Source organism: Suricata suricatta, chromosome 12 (assembly GCF_006229205.1).
Source record: "Suricata suricatta isolate VVHF042 chromosome 12, meerkat_22Aug2017_6uvM2_HiC, whole genome shotgun sequence".
In the NCBI taxonomy this organism is placed as follows: Eukaryota; Metazoa; Chordata; class Mammalia; order Carnivora; family Herpestidae; genus Suricata; species Suricata suricatta.
Genome location: NC_043711.1, coordinates 76,918,255 through 76,940,598, shown reverse-complemented (window position 1 = coordinate 76,940,598; position 22,344 = coordinate 76,918,255). Strand labels below are relative to the sequence as shown.

General features: G+C 44.5%; 2 long non-coding RNA genes across 2 annotated transcripts; both read left to right on the top strand.

Moving 5' to 3' along the window:
- Positions 1-311: 311 nt before the first annotated feature.
- On the top strand, positions 312-21,841 carry LOC115274987. Its single transcript, XR_003901350.1, has 4 exons — positions 312-431; positions 1,242-1,575; positions 21,101-21,449; positions 21,699-21,841. It is a non-coding gene; the product is annotated as an uncharacterized LOC115274987 (long non-coding RNA).
- On the top strand, positions 2,136-4,387 carry LOC115274989. The gene is made up of 3 exons (XR_003901351.1): positions 2,136-2,216; positions 2,751-2,925; positions 4,179-4,387. It is a non-coding gene; the product is annotated as an uncharacterized LOC115274989 (long non-coding RNA).
- Positions 21,842-22,344: the final 503 nt, after the last annotated feature.

Sequence of the window (22,344 nt, the reverse complement as noted above, 5' to 3'; positions counted from 1 at the left end):
ATGCCAACTATTGAAAATTCCAACTTTGGCTGGAAAAATCTATTGTTGAAGCTCAGCAAATGCTGAGCAGCAAAGGCTGCACAAAGCAGCAAAGCTCAAAACACAAGGAGGGAGCAGCACCAGTGAATAGGCAAAAGCAAGAGAAGAGAGCTTTTCAGTGGCTGTGGTCGTTACCTAAACACCCACTTGGTATGCCAGTTGTTGGGGGTGACAACGCGTGTTGAAGTATTGCAGGGTGACGTGTCATAATGTCTGCACTGGCTTTGAAAAGCTTCATCCCGAAGGCAGTGGGGAGCCACTGAGAGCTTTAGGCAGAGGAGGGACAACATTGATTTGAGCCAGAGAAAAATCACTGGGGTGAAGAGGGCATAAGCTGCAGTAGGGAGGAAAGAATGGAAGTGGGAGGAGCACGACAAGGAGATGAGTTTTAGGTGACCAACCTTTATTTTATTTTAATTGTTTATGTTTTAGAGAGAGAAGGAACGTGTCTGCAAGTCGGGAGAGAGGGTCAGAGGGAGAGAGAGAGAGAACCTTAATCAGGCTCCATGCTCAGTGTGGAACCCGATGTGGGGCTCAATTCCATGACCCCAGGATCATGACCTGATCCAAAATCAAGAGTCAGCTGCTCAACCGACTGAGCCACTCAGGTGGCCCTAGGTGACCATCTTAATAGCCCAATGAGAGTTGCAAAAGTTCTCAATCTGTGGGGCGATGAGGACAAGGGAAAAAAAGAACATGGTTTGGAGCCAGACACCTTGGAGTCAGGTAGTTGTTGGTACATTAATGAGTCTCCATGGGCCTCAGTTTCCTCACCTGTAAAATGAAAGTGCATTCATCTGCAAGCGCTGCCATAGCAAAGTATCATAAGCTGGTTCACAGTTCTGGGTCTGAGATCAAGGTTTTGGTGGGCTTGGATTCTTCCCAGGCCTCTGCTTGGCTTGTAGAAGGTTTTCCCTCCGTATATGAGTGTATTCAGATTTCCTCCTCTTCTAAGGACACCAGTCATATTGGATCAGGACTCACCCAAATGGCCTCATTTTAACTTAATTATGTCTTTAAAGACATAGCTCCAAATGCAGCCACATTCTGAGGTATTGGCAGTTAGGACATCAAATATGAATTTTGGGGGGCCACAACTCAGCCCATACAGGAGGCTAATGAGAGAATTTGTAAGAATTGAGTGAATTAGGGCATGTAAAGTGCTTAGAGCAGTGATCAAAAATGTTTTTCTATTATTAAAGGTGACATAGGAGAAGGAGGCAGCCCTGTCACGGAGGTCCCAAAGCTCCTGCCTCCGCCTGAAGTAGCCTTAACTATTCTCTGAACCCAGCCCCCGCAGAAGACCTCCCACCTGCTTCTGGTGTGTCACATCTGAGGTCACGGCTCTTAAAGGTCAGAGTCCTCTTTAGCCCCCTTCTCTCTGGAAGAAAGCTTGACCAGGTGATCCTTTGGAAGCAACTAAGCCTGTGGTTCTCAAAGTATGGTCTCCAGACCATCAACATCACCGGAACTTGCAAGGAAGGCAAAGGAATCAATTGTGCTGGGCTACCACTAGGGGGCAGCACAGAACCACTGGTAAGCTCGGGCTATGCCCAGCACCCACAAATGAAAAAGCCTTTTATGGACCTTTCTATCTCCAGTCTGGCCCCAAACCCCTCTTTTCTCCACGCTCCCCAAGCATGAGGGACCTCTTGAGACCCTATACTCCATTGTGTTACTGGTTCGGAAGTCTTCAGCGGCTCCCGTCGGCAAGAAAGTCCCCCTCCAGTAACAGCTCCTTTCTCCTGCGTCTTGCAGGTGCGCACATTCTCTTTGTACCAGGGAGTCAGACTGACCTGGATTTGAATTTCAGCTCTGCCACTTACTACCTGGGCAAAAGACATCCGTCGGAGGCCCTGTTTCCTCATCCCTGAAATGGGGGCAATTAATAAGACCCTTGGGTCGTTATGAGAGAGTGCTTGTTGATAAAGGGATTTTAGCCTAGGGTCTCGCGGACAGTAGGTACTCGGATGCAGCAACCCTGCTTCCCCTTCTGGGTTGCCAAGGACACGCGGGGAGGGTGCACAGGCCCACATGGTTGCCATGGGCAGAGCATGCTGTGGAGGGCCCCCACCTCCTCAACGTCTTTCCTTCCAGCTGTTGGCACCCACATTTCTTTAGCTGGGGGTTCTTCTGGCTGCTGGCACGCACTGAGCATAGAGCCTTGTCCAGTGGGGGTAAGTAGCACCTAGCTTGTGGCACTGCTTGAAGGGCCTGGGTAGTGCCCCAGATAGAATAGGTCCCCAGATTGTTGCTGTTGGGGTGACTTCACAGGGGCCCGGCTCAGGGGGTGGCTCCTTGCTCTACCACTTCTGACCCCATGCCCTTGGGCCACACAGGCTGGGTGGGGCTCACCCCCCTTGAAGACACCTAAGATGGCCCAATTGGTGTCATAGGATGTAAGAGGACACCGGGCACGAGGGACTGCCAGATAACCCTGGAACCTTGGCAGGGGCAACTGGTGCTGTGTGAGCTCTCTGAACCCGGTAACTTTGCAAAAGTTAGCCTACAAAAGTTAGATGACTGTAGTCAGGACCAGGTGCACAGTTTACGGAGCCCAGTGCAACATGAAAATGCCATTTTCCTTGTTCAAAAATCATGAAGAGCTTCCAGACGGGGACAAGGGAACAGTAAGCCAAGTGTGGGGGGCTGCATGGCCAAACAGGTTCACGTGCCTAAAGTGGGCTCTGAGTGCAACCCTTATCTCTCAGGGCAACCAAGTTTGTCAGAACTTTCCTCGCACCCTGGAGCTGCTCAGGAAGGATGCAAGGGCACAGAGTGGAAACGTGCCCCTTCCCCAGCTTAGGACAGCTGTTGTCTCAGATGCTTCAAGACGGTGTTCTCGTTCTCGGCACAGCTGGCCTTTCTCACTGGCTCCCCCTGCCCGTAGGTTCCTGGGGTCATGGCAGCCTGTGGGCCCTTTTCTGTCTCTGACCTGCTGTGTCTGCTGTGTCTGCTCTGGGGTACGGGGTGGATCCCTTGAGGCCCCTTTCCTCTTCCACGGCCAATCATCAGACCTTTGGATTTAGGTCTTAGCAGCCCCTGGGTAGCCCCCAGACATATTCCTCGTGCACAGGGTGCTCTAGGCTCTCTCTGGGCCACCCCTCCCAGCTTATCCAGCTACCTCTGGGCTCCAGGAGGCTGGGCTGTGTGGCTGCCCCAGTGGGCTGCCTGCACGCTGACCTCTGGTTGAGTGTCACCAATGGGAGGAGTAGCCGGAAACTGGAGGGAAGGAGGAAGGAGGGGGCTGGGGCATTTATTCCACCAGCTTCCCCCCAGAACCTCCTCTGCCCTGGCTGGGTCCCTGTGCCAGGTCACACCTCCTGTCAGGCATCTTCCTCCATATTGCTGTCTCTGCCTCTAGGGTCCGACTCTCCTGGCTAACAGCTCCTTCCCCTTGGCTCCCTGGCCCCAGCTAGTCACAGAGTCCAGTTGTCACTACTGTTTTTTTCCCCTGACATGTCCTGATACCCTGCCCAAGCCTCTGTAAATAGTCCCTTTATCAAACTCTCCCAGGATTACCGCGATTTGAATTTGCATCTATTTCCTTCTGGGACCCTGACTGATACAAGGATCTCTGTTCTCTGTTGCACTCCCAAGTCTATCTTTGTAGCTCCCAGCCTCTAGGGACAGCCGGGTCAGGGGCCGAATGTCCAGGAACCCAGGCTGGGGGCCTACCCCTGACTTCTTGGGGGGGTGGGGACCTTCCCTCATGGTTTCCTGAAGTCCTTCAGAGCCTCCCTCTTCAGTTATTTGGGAACCAGGGACATAGACGTTGTGTTTTCTCCTTCTTCAGCTTCAGGGCCTGACGGAGGCAAGTTGGTTCCCTCAATTGCACCCCGCCCCCAAAGAGATCCCTTTTGATCAGGTGACCAGGTACTCAGACAAGCAGAGAACCAGATAACTAGACAACCAGGCGGCCAGACAGCCAGGTGTGCAGATGTGTAGACATCAATGCCTGCTAAGTGTCTATCTGCTGGGTCTGCAGCTCTACCATCCCCACACTCCCTTCCCCGGGAACAGATTTTCCCTTGGGGAGGGTCTCTTCTCCTGTCAGTTCCCTCCCTAGTTTAGTTTTGATCTAAACCAATCAGCCAATCAGGCTTTACCAAAGCTGACCCCAGGGACCTTCCAACCAGGAAGAGCTTCTTTCTTGTTGGACCCTGAGAAGTCTGGAGAAGAAGGCAGGGCTGAGAGGAAGACATTGTTTGAGCCCTGATTAAGCCATTCCTGAAGCTAGCTACCCTGGAACCTTTCAGTTATATGAGCCAACGAATTCCTTTTTTGCTTAAAGCAAGTTTATGTGGTGTGTAATAATAAGAAATCTGTGTATTTGGTTTTTTTCTCTGTTTCTGGTCCCAGAGCACCACAAAACCCTTGTAATTTCTTCAGTGATAGGAATGTCTTTTGTTATTCCTAACAAATCCTTTGGATCATACATGAATTTATGCCAATAAGATGATTTAGGCTGGGAACCCTATGTAGCCTCTGGTTGGGGGGACCCTTCCGCAACTCCTATGAACCTCTTCATCTAGTTGCTAATCTGTATCTTTTATATTAACCTGGTAATGTAAGTGTGTGTAACTATTTCCCTGAGTTTGTGAGCCATTCAACAAATTACTGGAGCTGATGAGGGGGTTGTGGGAACTTGATTTACAGCCGGTCAGTCAGAAGTTTGGGTGGTCTGGACTTGCCATTGGCATTTGAGGTGAGGAGCAGTCTCTTTCCACCTAGCTTTATTGGGATGTAATTGACGTATAACTTTGTCTGAGTTTAAGTGGTGTACAATGTGTTGATTTGATATACTGACATACAGCAAAATAATTACCACAGTTGGCTACCACTTCCATCTCGCTACATAATTATCATTTCTTTTTTTGTGAGGAGGACATTTAAGATTTACTTTCTTAGCAACATAAGTGAGATCATACAGTATTTGGTTTTCTTTGTCTGGCTTATTTCACTCAGCATAATGCCCGGGAGTGTCATCCAAGTCCTTGCAAATGGCAGGATTTCCTTCTTTCTCATGACTGAGAAATCTTTCATCTTACACACACACCACAGCTTCTTTATTCACTCATCTGTTGACAGACACTTCTGTTGTTTCCTTATCTTGGCTATTGTGAATGATGCGCCAATGAAATCAGGCTTGTAGATATCTGTCCGAGATTTTATTTTCATTTCCTTTGGATACATCTCCAGAAATAAGATTGCTAGATCAGATGATAGTCCCATTTTTAATTTTTTGAGGAGCCTTCATCCTGTTTTCCATAGTGGCTACAGCAATTCACATTCTGAAGTGGAGGGTAGTTTTTACCTGTGGGGTCTGATGATACTTCCGGGTAGAGAGAGTTGGAATTGAGCTATACGGTAGGGTGGTCGGTAGCCACCGGAGAAATGAATTGCACTGCTGTGGGAGACTCCCCCACATCCGATGTCTAAAGATTGCTGTGTTTCCCAGACCCTGCAAAGGGAAGAGTCTGGGCTGGGGTAGGAGCCGCTGAGACTCTGCTGCACGGGCCTACCCCTGAGTGTGAGGGGGGCCAGGACAGAGCTGTACACACAGGAGGCCTCTCTCTGCTTGTGAGAGTCTCTCGGGAGGCCTGGGTTCAACCCTGGGTTCGTTTTTAGTGAGTTGGGTCGGTGGACGTGTCCCTCCTGCTCTCAGGCCCTGGCTTCTCACGGGTAGCCATGGGGAGACCTTCTTGCCCTACTTTGACAGTGGCTGGGACCGAGCGTGAGCATCATTCCCTGGTAGCTGCTGGCTGGGTGTGAAGGCCGGGAGCAAAGCCGACCCAAATCTGGCTCTCAGAGCCCGAGTCCTTGTGGCCTCCAGGAGAGGAGCCAGGGCTCTCCTGCCCCCATTCTTCATTCAGAAGGCGCAGGCTCCCAGCCAGGGTAAGAGCCTCATGCTGTGGCAGCTAAGCTTTCTGTGTTCTGGCCTCCTCCTCCTTCTCTTTGTTCTTCCCCCAAACGCTGCCCCAAATTGGTGTTGTGCAAGGAGCTGAGCACATGATGTTAATGACCATTTTATCAGGAAAGCCCATCTGCTGTCATAACTCAGCCTTCAGTCGCTGGGACTTGCTTGTCCCAAATGCTTAGAGCTGTGGTCCTCAAAGTAGGGACTTCAGACCATCAGTGTGAGTGTCTCTGGGGAACTTGTTAGAAATGCACATTCTCAGGCCCCATGCCAGACCTGGGGTAGGACCCAGCAATGTGTATTTGAAGGAGTCCCCCCAGGGGATGCTCACTCAAGTGTGAGAGCCTGCTGTGAGAACAGCATGGAACCGTTGCTGGTACAGAAAGTGCAGAAGGGGATGATCTGTCACCTGCCTAGATCTCCTGTCCACAGATTCCCCCGTTCTCTGCTCCTGTGGGTGAGTGTTGGCTGCTAACAGCCTCCAGCTGACTCTTCTCTTCAGCACTGCCCTCTGCTGAATCTCTATGCCCAGAAATGCCTGAGAGATTAGGTACAGCAACCCCTCCCCCTGCCCCCCAGTAGGCCACAGCCAATGACTGATGGATGGGGTATAACAGGCTGGCCGTTGCCTTGAGGTGGAGCATTCTAGTGTGAATTACTCTCTAGAGCCCCCCCCCTCCCCCCCGCCGCCCCGCCGTGAATCAGGTCAAGGCTTTAATTGCTAGACTTTAACTGCTCCAAATTGCTGCTTATCCCAAATGCCTAGAGCTGCTGTTGGTGTAACAGGTATGAATTACTGCAAACACCCTGATGTAAAAAGAAAAGTCCAGTTGGCTTGCTTTGGGAAAATAAAAATAAACCTGGCTCTGAGACCCTGCCTAGTGACCATCCTTAGTGACTGTCCTCTGCAAGCTGGTTTGAAGTCAGCCAGGAGAGCTTTCTGTGGTCCGAGGAGCTGGGGAGAGCCCTGGATGGGGCCATTTTCCTCTCGGTCTCAAAGAATCAGCTCATCTGCCCTTGGGGAAGACATCAGAGGGACATGTTTCACGGGGGAAAGAAAAAACTTCCAACTATTCTCCTCCCCAGTGGCCCATCCTGAGAGGAGAAAGAGAAAAGTGTTTACATTTTGTGTTTAATGAAGGAAAAAACCCAAAACCAAAACAAAACAAAGACAAGGTGTGAATTAATATCCCCAGTAGTTCCTGGCAGGTTTCAGAGCAGATAGCATGTGTGTGTGTGTGTGTGTGTGTGTGCGCGCGCGTGTGCAGGGGTGTTGTTTTCATCTGTGTACTCAGTGGTGTGTTTACATGTGTGAGGTGGGGGCTTGGGTTCCATTACAGAGAGATAGAAACCCAGGCCAGAAGCCCCATCACCCCTCCCTCCACCCCATCCAGAAGGCGTCAGTCTCTCCCTAAGTGTCAGTTTTCTGCCCCAGGCCTGTCGCGGCTCTCACCTTCCACCCTTTTGGAGCCCGCTGGGAGCCTGGCAGGTGTTGCTGGACTGCTCTGCACGGTGGGATGACCTATGTGAGCTCCAGCCACCTCTTTGCTTCGGCACCTCAGGGATTTAAAATTCTGAGTTGGGAGCAAAGACAGCAAAACCTCAGTAATTTTGGCTCCAAACCTATCCAGAGGCCTGGGGGTTGAGGGAGGAGGGGAATCTAGGTAAATGAAAATATGAAAAGACCAGACAGAAATATACGAAAACATTTACTGCATCTTTATTCCCTGGGATCTGTGACTATGGGTGATGTCTATTTATGTCTTTGTTTTTATTTACATTTTTGAAACTTTCTAAAACCAACATGAATTATGTATACAACAATGAAAAATGAAGCCAGGAGAATACTAATTATAATTATAAACCACATTTATTCTTTGAGTGCCAGCTTCCTTTCCTACCCCCATTATAATAGGAAAGCTTTTATTTCCTCAACTCTGTATTATGAAAACTTCTCAGCACATGGAAAGAAATGGAAAGAACAGTACAAAAAAAAAACCACCCATACATTATACAATCTACCCCACCACACAGGTTCAGAAGTGGTGATTTTTTGGTCTTTGTTTAATCTATACATATGTAGTTCCCACCCCCCAAGACATTTAAAAGTAAATTGTGATACATTTCATTTCTAAACACATCTGGATAAATCATGTAAGTACAAAGATTCTGAAGACTTCAGGTACCATTTTCTGGTGGAATGTCCTACAATCCGGTTCAGTGACAGTCAGCCCTCTCTTCATAAGTCATTTGCCTCCACAGGATATTTCTCTGGATTGCTTCCCCTGTCCAGATCAGCTGCAAATTCAGGGGTTATAACAAGCCCCACCTCCTCCATGAAGTCTTCCCTGACACTATCAAATAATATCCTGTTTTGTTATTGAACTCTTCATTCAACATTTCATGATTAGAACAGCCCAGACCAAGACCCAGTCCTGCTCTCTGGAAGCCTGCAGTCCACGTGTTGGGCAGGTGGCTGTGGGTGCTGTGGGAGGTACTAAGACTTGGTGAAGGCTGAGGTAGAGGAGGGGAGCCTCTCTGAGGCTAGGGGTGGTCAGGGAGTGTATTTCAGAGAGGCAGAGGGATCAGGATTGGTGGAAGTTGCCTTGGTTAGATTTTCATATTAGAGAAATTTCTCTGCCCAGCTATTCAAAAATATTGTTTGAATGAATGAACTACAGAATGGAGAATGGATTGGAGAAGGACAGAACTGGCGCCAGGTCTAACTGGAAGCATTGCAGTCATCCAGGGGACAATCACAGTGTCAACCTGAGTAGATGGATGTGAGGGTGTTGGGGAGGTAAGTGCAGCAGGGTTTGGCTTAGCCTGGATGTGAGAGGATGAGCAGGGAGATAAGTCAAACTGGATGAAGCATCCACACTTCTGGCTTGAGCAGCTAGACCGATATGGTGTGTTTGATGAGTCAGGTAATTTAAAAAAAGGAATAGGATTTTATGGGTGGGTGGGTGGGTGGGGAAATGAGCTTCCTTTCGTGTGTATTTTGTTTGAAGTTCCTGAGGCTCACCCAAACAGAGACATCTGATAGTCGGGAGTTTAATATGAAAGGTCAGGGGACTCGTCTAGACGGAAGTTACAGATCTGTGGGGCTTTAGCAAATGCATGGCCAATGAAGCCCACCCAGGAAGACAGTGTGTCTTGAAAAAAGCAGGCTGACTGCCAAACCCAGAGGAACTTCCCCATTTAAGAGTTAGAAGAAGGGGACCAAAAAGGAGTGGCAGAAAGGTAAAGAGGAAAGCCAGGACCTGGTGCCAAAGAAACCAAGAACGCTGCCAAGGAAGGAGGAAATGGCTAGTGAGTGGAATGATCCCAAGACAGTAAGTCAGACGAGGATGTATAAAGGTCCTTAGAGGATGTTATCATTGAAGAACAGTTTCCATGCAGCAATACGAACAGAAGTAAGAGCTCCAGGGGCCAGGGTGCTAAGGAGAACACAAGGCAGGGAGATGTCAATAAAGGTTTGCTCTGTGAGTGACGAGGAGGAGTTGAGAGTGGGGGGATGGATGGATGGAGGAAGAGAGAGCCCTTTGAAAAGGGTCTCCCATTCTCCACTGTCATTCAGTAATCAGCTGGGCGGGGAGGAAAGCTCTGGTGGGACATGGGGGTGGAGGAGGAATGTGGCAACTACCAAATAAACACACCATCCAGGGAAGCCAGCCAAGGCTGGGCCCAGAATATCTGGAACGGAACCCATCTTCCTTCTGAAGCAGGAAGTGGTGTTGGGAGCTGAGTTGACCGTGGAATTTCCGTGCTGTGAGGATATTCCCGGTGAATGCTTTTTATTTATTTATTTTTTCATTCATGAAAAAGAATTGGAATTAAGTGACAACCCCACCCCCCCCAAACATTCCCTCCCACAGAGGAAGTGCTTAATTTAGCCTCATGTTCCCAGTTGAAAAATATCCCTGAGGTTTGGAGACTTCTGCTGGGTTGTTTGTCACCCTTGACTATGGCAGGATGTTAATGCATGTGGCAGGATCGGGCTCTTTGTGTCTTGATTTCAGTGGAGAGAATAAGTGGCACCATCCCAATCTAGTACCAAGGAAAGTCCTTTTAGACCACCTACACAGGATGTGGGAAGAGGTGTCAAATACCAGCTTTGGGAACCTTAAATGACCCCCCCCCCCCGGCAATGCTGGCCCATTAAAGAGGTTGGTGAGGCAGAGAGAGATAGAGAGAGAGAGAGAGTAGAAAATTTGAATTTTTTTGGAGGCACTTTTGCTAGGGGTCTGTCTCCCTTGGGATGAGGTAGAGTGGTGCTTCCCCCTTAACATCCTCTCAAAGGAGAGGGGCTTCAATAGTACCACTCACAAAGCTGAGCACATGGCCTCTGGACCTTGCAGAGCACAGTAGCCTGGCTTTGGAACCACCCAAGAAATTTATTTGTCAAAGGACTGTGCCTAGAGCTGACTGTCTTGGATCTAAGTGGAAATGTGATGATGTCTGGGAAGTAACTATAACCCCAGAGGTGGTGGATCGAAGGGGGTAGTCTTCTTGTGTCAGATGTGGACACACATAGAAAACAAAGAGGATTGTTCAGATCCCTCCCCAAAGGGTTACCTGGAGTGAGGAGGCGACCACGGCATGAGGACCCTCTAGGTGAACCATCCCAGACACTTTGGTATTTATAATAAGTGGCTTTTAAAAGACATCCTAAGCAGGAGATAGGCTGGGATCCCAAGGCTTTCTCAAGAATTTATAGGAAGGATTCTTGGCTCTATGGTGGGCCAAGAACAGAATCCAGCTGTTGTTTTCACAGAATACAGCTGTGATATTGTAATTTATCATTAGAAATATATATTTGGTCTTTGTCTCTGGTTTCTAGCACAAAGCTCCTAAAATTCTTAGAATTTCTTAAAGTAATAAGAGCAATAAAGGTATCTTGGTTCATAACAAACCCCTTTTAGTCTCACCTGAGTTTATATTAATGACGTGACTTTTGGAAAGCCCCAACGATGAGAGCTGGTTGCCAGGGAACCAATCATGAGATTAGAGGGTTGGAACTGTCACTTCCTTCCCCCTGATACTTCCAGGGAGCAGGCAGGGGCTGGAGATTGAGTTCATCACCAATGGCCAATGATTTATTCAATCAGGCCTATGTAATGAAGCCTCCGTAAAACCCCAAAAGGACAGGGTTGGGAGATCTTCTGGGTTGGTGAACACATGGAGGTATTGGGAGAATTAGTGCTTAGAGAAGGCTTCATGCTCTTTCCTCCATACCTTGCCCTATGCATCTCTTCCTTTTGGTTGTTCCTTTTATAATAAACCGGTAATCTAGTAAGTAAAATGTTTCTCTGAGTTCTGCGAGCTGCTCTAGCAGATTAATGAAAAGGAAGAGAGTCATGGAAACTCCAGTCTATAGCCTTGGGTCAGAAGCACAGCAGATGACCTGGGCTTTTGGTTGGTATTGGTGTTTGAAGTGGCTGGTGGGATTGGGGGGGGGGGTTCAGTTTGATAGAACTGAGCTCTTAAGATGTGGGGTCTGATGGTAGCTCCAGGTAGATAGTGTCAGAATTGAGTTGAACTGTGGGACACCTGGTCAGTGTCCTCTAAGAATTGGAGAATTCATTGGTGGTATTGGAAAAGGCACATACATTGGAACATCTAAGACTATTATTTCATATGCCCTTAAGGGAGTTATCATGAGGCTGAGTACAGAAGGATGTCATAGTGTAGAGGCCACTGAGTAAAAGTTAAGAGAAAAGAAAAAAAAACCAAAAAGATGTTCTTTAGTTAAGTTACTTAAACATCAAATTGAGTGTGGAAAAAAAAAATTGAGTGTGGATAAATACATCTAAAGCCTTCCAGGGGCTTGAAGGGGCTGGATTGCTAAAGAAATTCCAAGCCTGGTCTAAAACCCTTCAAGGAACCCCAGACCTGAACCAGTAGAAGCCAGCTATGAAAGCTCTACAGAACAATAGAAGAGCACATGCTCCAAAGTCCATTTTAAATTGAGAGAATTAATATCCAAGTGGGGAATGTCAAGGCCAAAGAGGAAATGAGCCAAACCAAATGGGCCAACCAAGGAACTCACTCCATTGTCAGGGCATTGGGTTCCATGACTTTTGCCCTCCTGGTGGGGCTTGGTCATGGCTTGAATCATTGACAGCTAGACAGATTTCCCATTCTCCCATTTGCCAAATGAGAGCTTTTGTTGCTGTAATCCTGTTTGCACTCTAACACTGTATACATCCCCATGTGTGGTAGGGGCCAAATAACTTATCTTTTATTTTATTGGTCATTGAACACAGAGAAGTTAATCCAGACCTGATGAAGAGATCTCACATAGATCTTGACTCTTGAGCTGGAATCATTCACTGGATAGGATTTTGGGGTCATCTCCCTTGGGGAGGAGCAAGAGATTTTCTATGTGTGGGTACAAGGGGTTTGCATGGCAAAAGTGGGGACTGTTAGAAAGATTGCTAAATTGTACCCCATGTTCTCTATTTTCCCTTTATGCTATGGCAGTGGAAAGTTTTGCTAGGCACTTGGTTGCCCAGGTAGGACCCCATTTCCCAGATTCCTCGGCATTTAGATGTAGCTGTGTATCCAAGCCTATGAGATGCAAGCGCAAGTGATGTATACAATTCCTTGGTTGTACCTTAAAAGGAAGTCTGCCTGTGTTCATTCTCATTTAGTCTTCATTTCTGAGCTGATTTTTTTAGTTTACTCAAAATTCTCTGAGTGCTGTACCGTATTTTAAATTTTTTCTATTTTGACTTATGTTGCTTTTTCATATCTTATAGAATCTCATTATCTTTAGCTCATTTTGATATAGAAGATTACATTTTCAGTGTTTATTTTTGAGAGAGTGCAGGCAGGAGAGGGGCAGAGAGAGAAGGACACACAGGATCCAAAGCAGGCTCCAGGTGCGTAGCTGACAACAGTGAGGTGGATGTGGGGCTTGAACTCATGAACCTGTGAGATCATGACCAGAGCCAAAGTTGGACCCTCAACCAACAGAGCCACCCAGGTGCCTCTAGAAGATTACATTTTAAAATCTGTTTTGTGGGCACATGCTTCCGATTCATATTTATTGTCTATAGGGATGTTATTTTTGCCCCATATTCTCCTTTTTAAAAAATAATATTATATAGGATTTGGTCTTGATAATTTTCTATTGATTCTTTCTTTTTTTAAAAATATTTTTTAATGTTTTTTTTATTTATTTTTGAGAGACAGAGAGAGACAACGTGAGCAGGGGAGGGTCAGAGAGAGAAGGAAATACAGAATCCGAAGCAGGCTCCAGCCTCTGAGCTGTCAGCACACAGCCCGACATGGGGCTCAAACCCACAAACCATGAGATCATGACCTGAGCCGAAGCCGGATGCTTAACCAACTGAGCCACCCAGGAGCCCCTCTATTGATTATTTCTACATGAATTTAGTTTTCCTGAAGTTTTAGAAGGAGGCAGACCAGGACTTCTGGTACAAGGCAAATAGAAGCAATGACAGTTGGTTTCTTTGTTTTATTTTAGAATTTTAAAGGTTGTTGGTAGATACCATTTACCAGGTTTTGGAATTTCCATTCTGTTTCTAGATACATACGAATTTTAATTAATTAAAAAAATTTTTTTAACGTTTTATTTATTTTTGATACAGAGAGAGACAGAGCATGAGAGGAGGAGGGGCAGAGAGAGAAGGAGACACAGAACCAGAAGCAGGCTCCAGGCTCTGAGCTGGCTGTCAGCACAGAGCCTGATGCGGGGCTCGAACCCACGAATGTGAGATCTGACCTGACCCCGAGTCGGAGGCCTAACCGACTGAGCCACCCAGGCGCCCCAAAGTTTAATTAATTTTTAATGTTTATTTATGTTTGAGAGAGAGAGAGAGAGAGAGAGAGAGAGAGAGAGAGAGAGAGAAACAGAGCATGAGCAGGGGAGAAGCAGAGACAGAGGGAGACACAGAATCTGAAGCAGGCTCCAGGCTCGGAGCTATCAGTACAGAGCCTGTTGTGGGGTTTGAACCCATGAACCATGAGATCATGACCTGAGCCAAAGTCGGATGCTTAACAAACCGAGCTACCCAGGTGCCCCAAGAATTTTAATTTTTAATGGGTATTATTTAAAAAAATTTTTTCCATTTGAGATAATCTTGTGTATTTTTAAATTTTAATAATGAGGTGAATAATGTATTTTAATGTTGAACTTTTTCTGTATTCTGGAAGTCAATTAACTAGGGTATAATGTGTTGTTGCTATAAATATATTAGTGCACACAGTTTGTAGAATTTTGTTTTGAATTTTTATATTTATACTTATAAGTGATATGGGTCTGTGATATTTCTTGATTTTATTCTTGTTTGGTTTGGGTATCAAGGTTTTTCTGACCTCAAAAAATGATTTGGGACATGTTCTTTTTATTTTCTGGAATAGTTTGCATGAGATTAGAATGATCTATTCCTTGAGTGCTTTAAGAAACTGCCTATAAAATCATCAGAGCCCCTTTTTAAAGGGTAGGTTTTTAAACTTTTGATTAAATTTCTCTAATGGTAATGGGATTATTTATCTTTTCTATTTCTTCTTGAATCAGTTTTGGATAGATATATTTTCTAGGAAGTTATGAATTTTATCCAAGTTCTTTAAAACATTTTTTTGATGTTTTGTTTATTTTTGAGAGAGAGAGAGATAGCGTGAACAGGGGAGGGTCAGAGAGAGAGGGAGACACAGAATCTGAAAACAGGCTCCAGACTCTGAACTAGCTGCCAGCACAGAGTCTGATCTGAGGCTTGAACCCACGAACCATAAGATCATGACCTGAGCCGAAGTCAAACTCTCAACTGACTGAGCCACCTAGGTGCCACAAAATTTTAAGTTTAGTAGCCTAAAACTGTTCATAGTATATAGTTGCTTATAGTTTAAATTTCTGTATTTTTTTAATCATTATACATCTTTTTTCATTTTTAATATTATTAGGGTTGTGCCTTCTTATATATTATATAATATGTATATTTAATATATAATATGTATATGTATGTATATTATATATGTTTATGTACTTAATTCTCAAATTTTATAATTTCATTCCTTCTGCTTTTTTCCTGATTTATTCTATTATTCTTTTCTCTCACTTTTTAAAAATATTTATTTTTGAGAGCAAGAGAGAGAGAGAAAGAATGGACAAAGGAGGTACAGAGAGAGAGGAAGACACAGAATCTGAAGCAGGCTCCAGGCTAAGAGTTGTCAGCACAGCGTGGGACTTGAACTCATGAACTGTGAGATCATGACCTGAGCTGAAGTCAGATGCTTAACTGACTGAGCCACCCAGGCACACCATGTTTTTTGTGTTGGCTGATAAGCTCAATAATTTTCAGCCTTTCTTGTTTTCTAATATTATCATTTATGGTTATATGCCAATCATATGTCATGTTTCCTAGAAGTAGAGTCTAGGTTTGGGATTCTTGTGTACATGATTTATTGAGATAGGGCGCTCAGAAAAAGTATATTACTCTTGATGCATGTTGTGGGCATTTATTTGAACAGTGAGATAATAAGCTCAAGAGACAAAAAGAAGGAAAATACACACAGAGAGCCAGAGACTGAGAGAACACAATGAGAAATTCTAATATATATATATTTAATCAAAGTTCTAGAAGTTGAAAAGCAAGAGAGATGGGGACAGAAGCAATATTTGAAGAGATAATAGCTGAAAAATTTCTGAAACCATTTAAAGAGACCACCCCTAAGATTCAAGAAACTCAATTCCTGACGGTCTACATAAAAAGAAATCTGCACATAGGGGTGCCTGGGTGGCTCAGTAGGTTAAGCGTCTGACTTTGGCTCATGTCATGATCTCACAGTTGTGGGTTTGAGCCTCACATCGGACTCTGTAATGACAGCTCAGAGCTTGAGCCTGTTTCAGATCCTGTGTGTTCTCTCTCTGCCCCTGCCCTGCTTATACTCTGTTTCTCTCCCTGTGTCTCACAAAAATAAATAAAATGTTAAAAAAATTAAAAAGAAAAAGAAAAAAGAAATCTACACATAGACACAGAGAACCAAAGACACAGAGAAAAATCTTAAGAGCAGCCAGAGGGGGCCGAAAAATGATATAATATTTAGTTAGCTGGCAATGGAAGTGAGAAGAAAGTTGAATGATACATTCACTGTATTGGGGAAAAATCCATGTAATTCTATACCCAGCTAAAACATCTTCCAGGAAAGGTGAAATAAAGGCATTTCCATAAAATGTAAAAATCTAAATTCTGAGTTTATCCCCCATAGAACTTTACTAATGATTGTTCAATAAGTGTTTTAGATAGAAGGGATATGAACTCAGATGAAAGGGCCAGGAAGCAAAAAATAGGTGAATTCAAAGAAAAAAAAAAGGAAGAGAAGTAAATGGGTCTATGTATTTTTTCCATTGTATTCACTTCCCAGCAACAGACACATTTCCTTTCATGGCTTTGCCACTTGCCCAATTCTCAGGAGCTTCTGGATGGAAAATAATGCACTGCTATGAAATGCTTCAAGAGGTTGAGAAAAAGTAATTTTGAGGCCAGACTATTTGCTGCATTAGAAAGACTATGACTACCTTTATTTCGAAATATGTGATGGAAACCACAGAGAGAAAAATATGGGTTAAAGGAAACACATGATGGAATTATTTCAGGGCTCTTCTCCTGTTTAAAAACAGGGGTATAAAAAGAAGTCTCAATTCAATGATAAAACACGCAACCCAATAAAAAATGGGCAAGGATTTGAAAGACATTCTACAAAAGAAATACAGATGGCAAAACACATGACAAGATGCTCAACATCATTAGCCATTATGGAAAAGTAAGCTAAAACTACTATTGAGATGTCATTACACTCCTACCATATGACCTGGTGATCCAACTTCTAGGCATTTATCCAAGTGTCCACACATAAATCTGGATGCAAATGTTTATAGCAGTTTTATTCATAATTTCCCAATAAGAAATAACTCATGTCCTTCAACTATTGAACAGATAAAATCTGGTATATTCATATAATGAAATACTATCAGCAATAAAAAGGAATGAACTCCTAATATATACAACGTAGATGAATGTCAACTGCAGTAGTCTAAGTGAAAGAAACCAGACCCAAAACACACTGTATGATTCCATTTTTTACAGAAGAAGCAAAATTATAGGGACGTAAAACAGATCAATGGTTTCCTGAGGCTTGGAGAAGGGGGATGGATTAACTACCAAGGGGCGTGAGGGAATGTTTTGGGGTGATAGAAATATTTTATACATCGATTATGGTGGTCATAACACAACTTACATGTTTTTCAAGATTTGCAGACTGTATACTAACAAAGATGAACATTCCTGGATGTACTTTATACCTTAAAAAAAAAAACAATAAAGAAACAAGGAATCCTCAGGGTATTTTACAATCTCACTTTCTTTGACATGAAAGTAAGTGTTGTTCATTACACACTTGTGTGCATGTTCAATCCCCATCCCCAACACACCCAAAAGCACTGGTTGTTGTCATGTCAAATTTCCAGAACTGTTCCTCTCAGTCATCTCTCTCCTTTTGGCAGATGACTCTTCCAAGTACTTTACCAAGAACTGGATTCGAAAAATACATCTGAACTTTCCTCCTCCTCAAATGTCCTCTTCTTATTCATATAAGGATACAAATAACATCTAAATACCCCAGGGCATTTGTATTCTAGCACAGAAAATAATTTTCAAATTATTAAAGAGTAGTGTAAGCTCACCAAAAGGTATAGTTAGTTGGCGATATGGTCAGACACTGACATCCCTCCATGTTTAGAGACAGTTTGAGGACCAATTAACCATTTAGGTCAAGTGAAAGAAGCCAATCTGAAAGACTACATACTGTATGATTCCAACTGTATGATATTCTGGAAAAGGCAAAACTATAGAGACAGTAAAAAGATCAGTGGTTGCCAGGGGCTTAGTGAGGAGAGAGATGTGGAGGTGGAATACAGGGGATTTTTAGGGCAGTAAGGCCATTGTTTTGCTTGACCCTGTAATGGTGGATACATGTCCTTATACATTTGCCAACCCATAAAATGTACAACACCAAGAGTTAGCCCTAAACTATGGGATTTAGTTAATAGCAATGCATCAATATTGGCTCATCAGTGTGGTGGTTCCTCAAAAAATTAAAAATAGAACTACCCTGTGACCCAGCAATTGCACTACTAGGTATTTATCCAAAGGATACAAAAATGTTGATTCGAGGGGCACATGCAGCCCAATGTTTATAGCAGTACTATAAACAATAGTTAAATTATGGAAAGTGCCCAAATGTCCATCGACTGATGACTGGTAAAGAATATGTAGCATATATATTTCATTCTTTTTCATTGCCAAGTAGTATTTTATTGTGTGTCACTTACAATGGAATACTACTTGGTGATGAAAAAGAATGAAATCTTGCCATTTGCAACAACATGGATGGAACTACAGGGTATTATGCTAAATGAAATAAGTCATTCAGGGAAAGACAAATATCATATGATTTTGCTCATATGTAGAATTTGAGAAACACAACAGATAACATTTGGGAAGGGAAAGAAAAATAAGGTAAAAACAGAGAGGAGGCAAACCATAAGAGACTCTTAAGTATAGAGAACAGACTGAGGGTTGCTGGAGGGGTGTTGGGTGGGGAGATGGACTAAATGGGTGACCGGCTTTAAGGAGAGCACTTTTTGGGATTAACACCGGGTGTCGTAAGTAAGAGATGACTCACTGCGTTCTACTCCTGAAGCCAAAACTACACTGTATGTTAACTAACTTGAATTTAAATAAAAAAACCAAAACCCCTAAAACTGTTAAGAAGTCTACTAACTTTTTAAAACGTGATGCAGATGAGTGGAACTTTAGATGTGAAGTTCTAGGAATACTTAACCAATTTTACGTTCTTCGAAATATCCTTCTTATTATGCACATGAGTGTAAGCCATAATTCATTGACTCTAAGATACTTTAAAAAAAAGTCTTTGGGGGTCCTGGGTGGCTCAGTCAGTTGAGTGTCTGAATACGGCTAAGGTCATGGTCTCACAGTTCATCAGTTCAAGCCCCACATTGGGCTCTATGCAGATAACTCAGAGCCTGAAGCCTATTTCAGATTCTGTGTTTCCCTCTTTTTCTGCCTCTTTCTGCTCATGCATTGTCTCTCAAAAATTTTCTTTTTAAAGCTTATAATTTTTGAAAAAGAGAGAGAGACAGAGACAAAGAGACAGAACTCAAACAGGGGAGGGGCAGAGAAAGATGGAGACAGAATCACAAGCAGATTCCAGGCTCTGAACAGATGGTGTCTTGGATTAGATGAAATATAGATTAAATGTGCACTATAAAAATAGGCTAGACAATGTATGTTTAATTTACCTATTGTTGTCTCTGGTGGTGGAAGTTTACCATTTGAATCATAATGCTTTATTTCTTGTATTTAAAAATGACAAAGCACCTGACATTAACTGTCAACAGTGATAAATTTGAGGAGTAGGGCCATAGTGTTGTGTCTTTCTTGGCTGTTTTATTGTACATATTTAAATTTTATACAACAAAACAAATACTTGAAAAAAATTGAAGAACCCTCAGAAACCCTCTCAGAGCAGCTGGCCAACCTCCAATTTATTTGTTGGGGGAATATTCTTGGGCAATTGGGGGATGGCAGAATTTGAAAGAGGAAAAAGTTGGCAGGCAGACACAATAAGATTCCACTTATAAGAGGTAACTACCATAGTCAAATTCAAAGAGACAGAAAGCAGAATAGTGGTTACCAAGGACTGAGGGTGGTAGTGGGGAACAATATTAAAAAATAGTATTTAATGGGTACAGAGTTCAGTTTGGGATGATGGAAAAGTTCTGGAAATGAGTAGTGGTGATGTCTACACAACACTATGAATGTACTTAATGTCGCTGAACTGCATTTACCAAAAATGGTAAATTTTGGGGGCACCTCAGTGGCTCATCAGTCACTTAAGCATCTGACTCTTGACTTTGGTTCGAGTCATGATCTATGGTCTGAGATCCCCCCCCTTTTAAAATAAATTTTTATTTTTTATAAAAGAGAGACATAGAGCATGAATGGGGGAAGGACAGAGAGAGAGGGAGAGAGAGTATCCCAAGCAGGCTCTGCACTATCATCATACAGACCAATGCAGGTTGTGATCTCATGAACCTCATGAACCGTGAGATCATGACCTGAGTGGAAACCAAGGGTCCGAGGCTCAACTAACTGAGGCACCTGGGTGCCCCCCCGCTTTTTTTGAAAAATGATAGATACTGGAGAATGTTTGTATGCTCATGGGAATGGTCCACTCTTCCCAATAGAGAGGGAGTGAAGAAAGTGTAATAGGTCAACTTATAGAATATAATAGGTCAACTTAGAAGATATCAGAAAGCTTACCGTATATAAGTTCAGCTTAATCACCAACAGCCTCATCTGGCTTCTGTAACAACGCCCGCCTGCTAGATAGATAACTTAAGTTGCAAAACTCTCCCCCACCCCTTTTACTAAGACCTGGTCAAAGGCAAGGTCAGCAGGTGAAAGTCACCTAGTTACTGTACCGAAGTATCTTAGGTGTCTAACTATGATTGGACAAAGAACTTTAAAATGATATGTTCCCGCCAAAACTAACTACTGTGTATTACAAAATAATTGGCTACCTTGAAAAGCTGTAAATTGTAATTGATTAACTAAATAATGATGTATTCTACCTTGCTAACGTCCATAAAAACTCACTGCTGCCTTTCTTCTGGGCCATTCTCTGCGCTTTTCTCCTTAAGATCAGGAGATCAGGTTTGGCCCGGTGGAAAATAAAATCATGCCTCGCTTCTATTCGGTATTTGGTGGTCTTTTCGACATCACCCTGCAACAGAAAGATGTAGGAGCAAAGAGAGAACTGAAGGAGGAGCGACACTGGGTGGTGTGAACCGTCTTAGTTGGGAGCCGGCATGTCCTCCCTTTCTGAGGAGCATGGGAGAGAGAGAGTGTCCTGGGTGGGTGGGTCTTAAGATTTGGTGGTGGGAAGGGAATGGCGTTTGTTTCCTCATCAGCTGAGCTGGACACATGAGGGGCTGTTGAAGGTTTGGGGACAGAGGAGAAGGTAGGAACAATCATGGCAGAGGTGGGAAGAGGCCACACACTCCCTCAGGAAGTTTGTTGGGCCCCACAGGAAAGGCCGAGTGCCCTGAGGAGCCCTGCCATCCAGACAGAAGGGGAGACCAGTGAAGAGGTCGAGGTCAAGTTACTCTCTCTGGCAGTGAGCACAGGCTGGTGGGTCTCACTCAGTCGTGATTCTCAAAGTGAGCTCCGCCCGGACCAGTAGCTCAAGCATCGCCTGGGAACCTGTTGAAATGCAGATAATGGGGCACCACCCAAACCCACTGAGTCAGAAGCACTAGGGTGGGGCCCACGCACCTGTGGTTTTCACAAGGTCTCCAGGTGATTCTGGAAGTTGGAGGAGCTCTGAACTGGAGTGAAGGAACTGAGAGCATTGGAGATGACCCACACACAACCTGCAGGTAAGAAGGGCAGCCGTTTCTAGTGCTGTGAACTCCCTGACAGATCTAAAACCCCGGGAACTGCCCAGAAGGGAATGCTTTTTAAAGGAACTCTGAGCTTTGTAATGAGTGATTATTTTGCAAGACAAACGATGTCCTTCAAACGTACTTTTTTTTTTTCAAATCTAAATTTGAATATTGAGTTTCCTGCCCATAGTGGTTTGAAAGGACCCCGGACTCTCCTTTCTCTCCCCATGTCATGTCTTCTAGGGTTGTCACAAGGACCTTTTTGGGGCCTGCTCTACCTTTCCACATGGCTCCATGGCAGTTTTCAATGATGTGGGAGAAATGAACGGTGAATTGGCCATTCCCCTCTGTGTGAGGCCTTTTCCTTCCCCAACAAAATAGAGACGAAGATGAGTCAGCTTCTCCCAACCTCCAGGATCTCCTAGTGACTCAGAGGATGGTCTGTTTCATGGCTAAGGGCTCCTCCCACGAAGTGGGCAGCCCTAGCCACCCCCTACCTGAGTCATCCGCCCTGGGTGCTCCCATCAAGACCCGGCAGGGGGTGGGGCAGGCTGAGAAAGGTCAGCTATAAGTGGACCAGGAAAGATGATAGGGGTTGAAAGGCTAAGATGCAGGAGGCTAAAAATGTTCTTCATTTGGGGGTGGCCTTGGGTGGACCCACAAAGGGCTCAGTGTCTCTATTTGAAAATGGGAGAAATAGTGTATCCTACAATATGAGACTCAGTAGTGACCCAAAAGGAGAGAAGATGAACCTCTGGGAATCTATCTGGCTGGAGACACACTTTGGACATTTTCTGCGCAAAAGAGAGGGAGCCCTGGGAATGGTTTGTCCTTGACGATTTCTAGGACAAGTTGTAGTCTGAGCAGGGTCTGTAGGAGGGGGGGAAGG